Source organism: Culex pipiens, chromosome 1 (assembly GCF_016801865.2).
Source record: "Culex pipiens pallens isolate TS chromosome 1, TS_CPP_V2, whole genome shotgun sequence".
NCBI lineage: Eukaryota > Metazoa > Arthropoda > Insecta > Diptera > Culicidae > Culex > Culex pipiens.
Window position 1 is genome coordinate 79,472,926 of NC_068937.1, and position 10,430 is coordinate 79,483,355.

A 10,430-nucleotide genomic window follows, 5' to 3' on the forward strand; every position below is an offset into this window, starting at 1 on the left:
AAGTTGAAAATCGACAATCCGGAAGAAGTTGATGGAGTTTTTGGACTGTGAGGCGAGGACGAGGAACTTGTGTCGAGGCCGAGCGGGTTGTGATCGAAGAGATGATGGCCACGAAGCAGCGCCGGAACCGCATGACTGAGGATAAGCCGAACGAGTACATGCTGCACAACAAGGACTTGGAAACTGTAGAGAATAAGACCAGGATAATCAATATTTGCAAAAAAACGTAGATATGAATCAAATGTTTGAGTTGGAAAACGATTGGGTTTGGTTTGCTGAAAAGCAACGACGAACAAGACGACGAAGCACTCTCGTTTGCCAAGAAATTGGTCAGCAACGTGTACACACGCGCGCTGTATGAGTGTGAGTGCTTCGTATAGGTTGGTCCTGCTGCGCAACGTAAAGCTTTGCTAAGAGAGAAAAATTGGAGAGAGAGATAACGAACGATTGCGGCGATGGTTGCAAAGCTTTCGAGCGTCGGGTCGGAATCGCGCGGCGTGGAAGAGATGAAATGAAAGAGTCGCAAGTGTGTGTGCGCTCTCAGGATGATCGTGTAAAGTGGCTTTTGTCGGGGACAGGTCTTATAGTCTTGTTTGCAGATTTGCAGTGAACGGTTTGGCCGACATATTTTAGGTTTGGCCGTGAGTTTACAACATGGCGCAGTTGGTAGGTATTATGGTGACGATTTCATGGCATAAAGACGGAGTGAGCGATGCCTCAAACGTAAAAAAAAGGAAAAAAAAGACAGTGGACGAACGCCTCCACAGCACAAAAAAAAAACAGTTGACGAACGCCTCAACTGAACAAAAAAACAGTTGACGAACGCCTCAACTGCAGAAAAAAAAACCAGAAAATGTTTTAATGAAAACAGTTGACGAACGCCTCAACTAAACACAGAGAATGTTGACGAATGCCTCAACTTGATTCTTAGCGTGAATTGTATTTTAAAAAAATCGGGTTGATGAGCAGACATGAGAAACGGTTGATTAAAAACCTGAACAAGATAAAAATGGAAAAGATTTAAAAGAAAAAAAGAACGTTAAAGTTTGAAGAGAAAATGCAAAAGTCGTTTTTGAGAGTTGAAATTGAATAAAAGTGATATTTTATCATGAAAGAACAACAAAACAATTTTTAATGGGTTTGAAGCATTCTTAACGGATTTTTTGGAGGAAATTAAATAGAGCTGTCAGTTTAATGACATAATGTAAGAAACGGTAGCTTGGAAACCTACACGTCTTATAATTGTTAATTGAACTGAATTTCTAAACGAAATGGAAAAAACGAAGTGATTTTTCCCCTCAACGAAAGAAAAACAAACAAAATGATTTGGATTGATATTTGAAGTTAATAAACCGCGTTTTTGTAAGAAATGAAATATAACATATCCTTTTCAAGCAAAGAGTATAACAAAATTTGGGATAGCTTAAAAAAAATAAATAAAATCGGTCGATGAAAAAATACTACAAACTGTAGATATTTAAACAATGTATCAAAAAAAACGGAAACGATTTTTTGATAGAAAAAAAAAACAGCAATTTGTAATGATTACGAACAATTTTGTCCCTTTAAAAAAAAACGGAAAGTTTAGAAAAAAAAGATACGATGGTTTTTGAAATCTACAAAACAAAATAATTTTGAATGGGTTTGAAGAATTCTTAACAGAATTTTTGGAGGAAATTAAGTAGAGCTGATTTGTTTTTCACACAAAAAAAAAGACGATTCAAATGATTCGGAATAATTTTGGAAATTTCAGTAAGTTTAATGAGACAATGTAAGAAACGGTAGCTTGGAAACCTACACGTCTTATATTTGTTAATTGAACTGAGTTTTCAAACGAAATGAAAAAAAGTGATTTTTCCCCTCAACGAAGAAAAACAAACAAAATGATTTGGAATGATTTCAAAAATTTCAACAATTTTAAGGAGAAAATGTAAGGAACGGTGGTTGAAATACTCTCGTTTTCTGTAACATAAAAAAAAATCAGAAAAAAAAACAAAATAATTTGGATTGATATTTGAAGTCAATAAACTGCGTTTTTGTAAGAAATGAAATATAAGATTTCTTTTTCAAGCAAAGAGTAAAACAAAATTTGGGATAGCTTAAAAAAAATATAAACAAAATCGGTCGATAGCAAAAATACTACAAACGGTAGATTAGATATTTAAACAATGTATAAAATGATTTTTTGATAGAAAAAAGGTGCAGGTGGTTATGTTCTACATGACCAATAGACAAAGAACTATGTACAAAACTCTAAAAATCATGCTATTTTTATTTATATTTTTTAATTCTTTGCCTATTTATTTAATCCTGAATAATTAATTCTAATTAAATTAATTCAGTCAATGGCACCAGTAGAACCTTCCCTCAGGGCCATGGCCACTCCGGGTGTGGCCAATCCTGTCAAAATGGCCATTTTCATCACCAGTATCAAAAACCATGAATTTTGATACCCATATTGCCCCAAGTCGTATGGTTCGATAAATGTCCCCCCGGTAGAACCTTTCCTCAGGGCCATGGCCACTCCGGGTGTGGCCAATCCTGTCAAAATGGCCATTTTCATTACCAGTATCAAAAACCATGAATTTTGATACCCATATTGCCCCAAGTCGTATGGTTCGACAAATGTCCCCCCGGTAGAACCTTTCCTCAGGGCCATGGCCACTCCGGGTGTGGCCAATCCTGTCAAAATAACCATTTTCATTACCAGTATCAAAAATCATGAATTTTGATACCCATATTGCCCCAAGTCGTATGGTTCGATAAATGTCCCCCCGGTAGAACCTTCCCTCAGGGCCATGGCCACTCCGGGTGTGGCCAATCCTGTCAAAATGGCCATTTTCATCACCAGTATCAAAAACCATGAATTTTAATACCCATATTGCCCCAAGTCGTATGGTTCGATAAATGTCCCCCCGGTAGAACCTTCCCTCAGGGCCATGGCCACTCCGGGTGTGGCCAATCCTGTCAAAATGGCCATTTTCATCACCAGTATCAAAAACCATGAATTTTGACACCCATATTGCCCCAAGTCGTATGGTTCGATAAATGTCCCCCCGGTAGAACCTTTCCTCAGGGCCATGGCCACTCCGGGTGTGGCCAATCCTGTCAAAATGGCCATTTTCATCACCAGTATCAAAAACCATGAATTTTGATACCCATATTGCCCCAAGTCGTATGGTTCGATAAACGTTCCCTTGGTAGAACCTTCCCTCAGGGCCATGGCCACTCCGAGTGTGGCCAATCCTGTCAAAATGGCCATTTTCATCACCAGTATCAAAAACCATGAATTTTAATACCCATATTGCCCCAAGTCGTATGGTTCGATAAATGTCCCCCCGGTAGAACCTTTCCTCAGGGCCATGGCCACTCCGGGTGTGGCCAATCCTGTCAAAATAACCATTTTCATTACCAGTATCAAAAATCATGAATTTTGATACCCATATTGCCCCAAGTCGTATGGTTCGATAAATGTCCCCCCGGTAGAACCTTCCCTCAGGGCCATGGCCACTCCGGGTGCGGCCAATCCTGTCAAAATGGCCATTTTCATCACCAGTATCAAAAATCATGAATTTTGATACCCATATTGCCCCAAGTCGTATGGTTCGATAAATGTCCCCCCGGTAGAACCTTCCCTCAGGGCCATGGCCACTCCGGGTGCGGCCAATCCTGTCAAAATGGCCATTTTCATCACCAGTATCAAAAACCATGAATTTTGATACCCATATTGCCCCAAGTCGTATGGTTCGATAAATGTCCCCCCGGTAGAACCTTCCCTCAGGGCCATGGCCACTCCGGGTGTGGCCAATCCTGTCAAAATGGCCATTTTCATCACCAGTATCAAAAACCATGAATTTTGACACCCATATTGCCCCAAGTCGTATGGTTCGATAAATGTCCCCCCGGTAGAACCTTCCCTCAGGGCCATGGCCACTCCGGGTGTGGCCAATATCCTACCAGTTTGGTCCCAACCCCATTGCCTTGAATCATTCTGGTTTCCGAGTGACCGTTCTAACAATGTTCTTTAGCACAGAATTCCTCCCAAGTTGGTGCACAACCTGTGTCTTTCAATGTGTGTATGTGTGTGTGAGCAATAAAATTACCACCGTCGATCCGTCTCTGACGGATTTTCGGTCAAAACTATCTGTTCAGAGGCTATCTGTTAGCTTATATAGTCCGCATGAAATGTGGCAACATTGTGCAAATTTTGCCTCGTCTCCTGCTTTCTTGGAACTGTCACGCGAGAATGTTGCACCATTGTTGCCACATTTCATGCGAACTATATAAGCTAACAGATAGCCTCTGAACAGATAGTTTTGACCGAAAATCCGTCAGAGACGGATCGACGGTGGTAATTTTATTGCTCACATACACATACACACATTGAAAGACACAGGTTGTGCACCAACTTGGGAGGAATTCTGTTCTAATGAACATTTTTAGAACGGTCACTCGGAAACCAGAATGATTCTAGCCGATGGGGTTGGGACCAAACTGGTAGGATATTGGCCACACCCGGAGTGGCCATGGCCCTGAGGGAAGGTTCTACCGGGGGGACATTTATCGAACCATTCGACTTGGGGCAATATGGGTATCAAAATTCATGGTTTTTGATACTGGTAATGAAAATGGCCATTTTGACAGGATTGGCCACACCCGGAGTGGCCATGGCCCTGAGGGAAGGTTCTACCGGGGGGACATTTATCGAACCATACGACTTGGGGCAATATGGGTATCAAAATTAATGGTTTTTGATACTGGTAATGAAAATGGCCATTTTGACAGGATTGGTCACACCCGGAGTGGCCAAAATTAAGTGGAATAAATTGATAACTCTTTTATTTGACGTCCTAGCCAAATGGTGTCTTCGGAATAGTTGTTGTACTTGATAAGGGCTATCTTTTGAAGTTATTGACATACAGGGTGACGACCTTCCAGGGTGTCAAACATAATTAACTTTGTTGGATGACGTTGTAGGGCTTTGGTGTCTTGGGCAAAGTTGTAGAGGAGAAAAATTCATGAAGGTTGGTCGAAGGCGCCAAATTTGTAGCTCTTAATCTACTCGAGATATACGCCAGTTTTGCAAAAATGGTCCAAAAAGCACTTTTTTGTGATAACTTAAAATGTTAGCGTTTTAGCGGCCTTTTATGTTCTGAAGAGTTATTTATGACATAAAATTACATATCTTTGCCGAAAACAGCAAAATGTTTTGAGCCTTTATTGAGGAGTTATAGCCATTTTTAAGTGATTTTGAGCCTATTTTCAAGTTGCAATGTTTTCAAAATGGCGCATTTTGGCGCAAAACCGAACAATGCACCAGAAAGTACACACTTTCAACTACATTTCCTGAAAATATCGTATATTTTTTTAGATATCTCAATTTGAATTTGCCGATTTTTAATCAATTTATTTATAAATGTTATTCGAAATCATAATGAATACATGGTGAAAATCGGTAAATTGAAGGGTAAATTGATCGATTTTTATGGAAATTACATTGTCTATGAAAAAAAAATACGGACCGAGCCAAGTAGCCCAGTGGTAACGCTTCCGCCTCGTAAGCGGTAGATCGGGGTTCAAATCCCGGCTCGGACCAACACAACTGGTGATCTTTTCCCTTCTGGATTCGATTGCTTAGTAAAGGGAAGGTAGTGTATCGTCACAAACTGGACCTTATCACGACACCTTAGGAAGACAACCTATGGAATGTTAACATTAACCTTCATGTTAACATTAAGTTGAATAATAAACTGTCACTGAATCCGCTTTGTAAATGCCGGCCCCGATACTCTTCACGGGTGTTCCCCTCAGAAACAGGGAAAGAAAAAAAAATGAAAAAAATACGACAACCTTTCCAGAGTGACCACATATAAAAGGAAATACTTAATTTTAAATACGAACAATTATTTAAAATTTTCACTTACATTATTTTTGGGAAAAACATGTATTTATTCATAATTTTAAAATGTGTATCATAATTTTAAGCATGAACAATGTATAAAACAATAATTAGAGTTCACGTGCGGTGATACGACCGCAAGATAATGGTCGCATGACAGCCGCAAGACAACCGCAGAACAAATTTTTGGCTGTTGTCAAAGGTTGCCTGAAGGTTTGAGCTGACTTTTTGGAAAATATTGAAAACAAACCAAGTTGACAGCCAAATCAACCATAATTTCAGTTCAACTAGCTGATTTTTACACTGCAGTAATAAGGCGGCAATAATCTCCTGTCACTCACAGCGAAGGAAAAACGTGATTTCATCTCGCAATAAGCAATATTAAAATCGATCAATTTACCCTTTCAATTTACCGATTATTACCACGTTTCAATAAGATTCCGCTTAAAAAATATGAATAAATTGATCAAATACCGTCAAATTCAAATTGAGATACAGTGGACTCTCTCGTTGTCGATATTGAAGGGACCTTCGAGAGCAGGAGATATGAAAATGTAGAACAAAAAATCAAAGCAATCTATTTGAAGGGACTGAAAAATTTATTGACAGCTGGAGTAATATTGATATCGAGAAGATCGACAACGAGAGAGTCTACTGTAATAAGGATAAAGAAGTAATCAATTTATTCAAATGCCCTGAGGGAAGGTTTTATCGGGGGGATATTTATCGAACCATATAAATTGGGGCAATATGGGTATCAAAATTCAAGGTTTTTGATACTGGTAATGAAAATGGACATTTTGGCAGGATTGGCCTCAACCGAAGTGGCCATGGCCCTGGGGAAGGTTCTACCGGGGACATTTATCGAACCATACGACTTGGGACGGTACCAAAAACCATGAATTTTGATACCCATATTGCCCCAAGTCGTATGGTTCGATAAATGTCCCCCCGGTAGAACCTTCCCTCAGGGCCATGGCCACTCCGGATGTGGCCAATCCTGTCAAAATGTCCATTTTCATTACCAGTATCAAAAACCATGAATTTTTATACCCATATTGCCCCAAGTCGTATGGTTCGACAAATCTCCCCCCGGTAGAACCTTCCCTCAGGGCCATGGCCACTCCGGGTGTGGCCAATCCTATCAAAATGGCCATTTTCATCACCAGTATAAAAAACCATGAATTTTGACACCCATATTGCCCCAAGTCGTATGGTTCGATAAATGTCCCCCCGGTAGAACCTTCCCTCAGGGCCATGGCCACTCCGGGTGTGGCCAATTCTGTCAAAATTGCCATTTTAATCACCAGTATCAAAAACCATGAATTTTGATACCCATATTGCCCCAAGTCGTATGGTTCGACAAATGTCCCCCCGGTAGAACCTTCCCTCAGGGCCATGGCCACTCCGGGTGTGGCCAATCCTGTCAAAATAACCATTTTCATTACCAGTATCAAAAACCATGAATTTTGATACCCATATTGCCCCAAGTCGTATGGTTCGATAAATGTCCCCCCGGGAGAACCTTCCCTCAGGGCCATGGCCACTCCGGGTGTGGCCAATCCTGTCAAAATGGCCATTTTCATCACCAGTATCAAAAACCATGAATTTTGATACCCATATTGCCCCAAGTCGTATGGTTCGATAAATGTCCCCCCGGTAGAACCTTCCCTCAGCGCCATGGCCACTCCGGGTGTGGCCAATCCTGTTAAAATGGCCATTTTCATCACCAGTATCAAAAACCATGAATTTTGATACCCATATTGCCCCAAGCCGTATGGTTCGATAAATGTCCCCCCGGAAGAACCTTTCCTCAGGGCCATGGCCACTCCGGGTGTGGCCAATCCTGTCAAAATGGCCATTTTCATCACCAGTATCAAAAACCATGAATTTTGATACCCATATTGCCCCAAGTCGTATGGTTCGATAAATGTCCCCCCCGGTAGAACCTGCCCTCAGGGCCATGGCCACTCCGGGTGTGGCCAATCCTGTCAAAATGGCCATTTTCATTACCAGTATCAAAAACCATGAATTTTGATACCCATATTGCCCCAAGTCGTATGGTTCGACAAATGTCCCCCCGGTAGAACCTTCCCTCAGGGCTATGGACACTCCGGGTGTGGCCAATCCTGTCAAAATAACCATTTTCATTACCAGTATCAAAAACCATGAATTTTGATACCCATATTGCCCCAAGTCGTATGGTTCGATAAACGTTCCCTTGGTAGAACCTTCCCTCAGGGCCATGGCCACTCCGGGTGTGGCCAATCCTGTCAAAATGGCCATTTTCATCACCAGTATCAAAAACCATGAATTTTAATACCCATATTGCCCCAAGTCGTATGGTTCGATAAATGTCCCCCCGGTAGAACCTTTCCTCAGGGCCATGGCCACTCCGGGTGTGGCCAATCCTGTCAAAATAACCATTTTCATTACCAGTATCAAAAATCATGAATTTTGATACCCATATTGCCCCAAGTCGTATGGTTCGATAAATGTCCCCCCGGTAGAACCTTCCCTCAGGGCCATGGCCACTCCGGGTGCGGCCAATCCTGTCAAAATGGCCATTTTCATCACCAGTATCAAAAACCATGAATTTTGATACCCATATTGCCCCAAGTCGTATGGTTCGATAAATGTCCCCCCGGTAGAACCTTCCCTCAGGGCCATGGCCACTCCGGATGTGGCCAATCCTGTCAAAATGTCCATTTTCATTACCAGTATCAAAAACCATGAATTTTTATACCCATATTGCCCCAAGTCGTATGGTTCGACAAATCTCCCCCCGGTAGAACCTTCCCTCAGGGCCATGGCCACTCCGGGTGTGGCCAATCCTATCAAAATGGCCATTTTCATCACCAGTATAAAAAACCATGAATTTTGACACCCATATTGCCCCAAGTCGTATGGTTCGATAAATGTCCCCCCGGTAGAACCTTCCCTCAGGGCCATGGCCACTCCGGGTGTGGCCAATCCTGTCAAAATTGCCATTTTAATCACCAGTATCAAAAACCATGAATTTTGATACCCATATTGCCCCAAGTCGTATGGTTCGACAAATGTCCCCCCGGTAGAACCTTCCCTCAGGGCCATGGCCACTCCGGGTGTGGCCAATCCTGTCAAAATAACCATTTTCATTACCAGTATCAAAAACCATGAATTTTGATACCCATATTGCCCCAAGTCGTATGGTTCGATAAATGTCCCCCCGGGAGAACCTTCCCTCAGGGCCATGGCCACTCCGGGTGTGGCCAATCCTGTCAAAATGGCCATTTTCATCACCAGTATCAAAAACCATGAATTTTGATACCCATATTGCCCCAAGTCGTATGGTTCGATAAATGTCCCCCCGGTAGAACCTTCCCTCAGCGCCATGGCCACTCCGGGTGTGGCCAATCCTGTTAAAATGGCCATTTTCATCACCAGTATCAAAAACCATGAATTTTGATACCCATATTGCCCCAAGCCGTATGGTTCGATAAATGTCCCCCCGGAAGAACCTTTCCTCAGGGCCATGGCCACTCCGGGTGTGGCCAATCCTGTCAAAATGGCCATTTTCATCACCAGTATCAAAAACCATGAATTTTGATACCCATATTGCCCCAAGTCGTATGGTTCGATAAATGTCCCCCCGGGAGAACCTTTCCTCAGGGCCATGGCCACTCCGGGTGTGGCCAATCCTGTCAAAATAACCATTTTCATTACCAGTATCAAAAATCATGAATTTTGATACCCATATTGCCCCAAGTCGTATGGTTCGATAAACGTCCCCCCGGTAGAACCTTCCCTCAGGGCCATGGCCACTCCGGGTGTGTCCAATCCTGTCAAAATAACCATTTTCATTACCAGTATCAAAAACCATGAATTTTGATACCCATATTGCCCCAAGTCGTATGGTTCGATAAACGTTCCCTTGGTAGAACCTTCCCTCAGGGCCATGGCCACTCCGGGTGTGGCCAATCCTGTCAAAATGGCCATTTTCATCACCAGTATCAAAAACCATGAATTTTAATACCCATATTGCCCCAAGTCGTATGGTTCGATAAATGTCCCCCCGGTAGAACCTTTCCTCAGGGCCATGGCCACTCCGGGTGTGGCCAATCCTGTCAAAATAACCATTTTCATTACCAGTATCAAAAATCATGAATTTTGATACCCATATTGCCCCAAGTCGTATGGTTCGATAAATGTCCCCCCGGTAGAACCTTCCCTCAGGGCCATGGCCACTCCGGGTGCGGCCAATCCTGTCAAAATGGCCATTTTCATCACCAGTATCAAAAACCATGAATTTTGATACCCATATTGCCCCAAGTCGTATGGTTCGATAAATGTCCCCCCGGTAAAACCTTTCCTCAGGGCCATGGCCACTCCGGGTGTGGCCAATCCTTTCAAAATGGCCATTTTCATCACCAGTATCAAAAACCATGAATTTTGACACCCATATTGCCCCAAGTCGTATGGTTCGATAAATGTCCCCCCGGTAGAACCTTCCCTCAGGGCCATGGCCACTCCGGGTGTGGCCAATATCCTA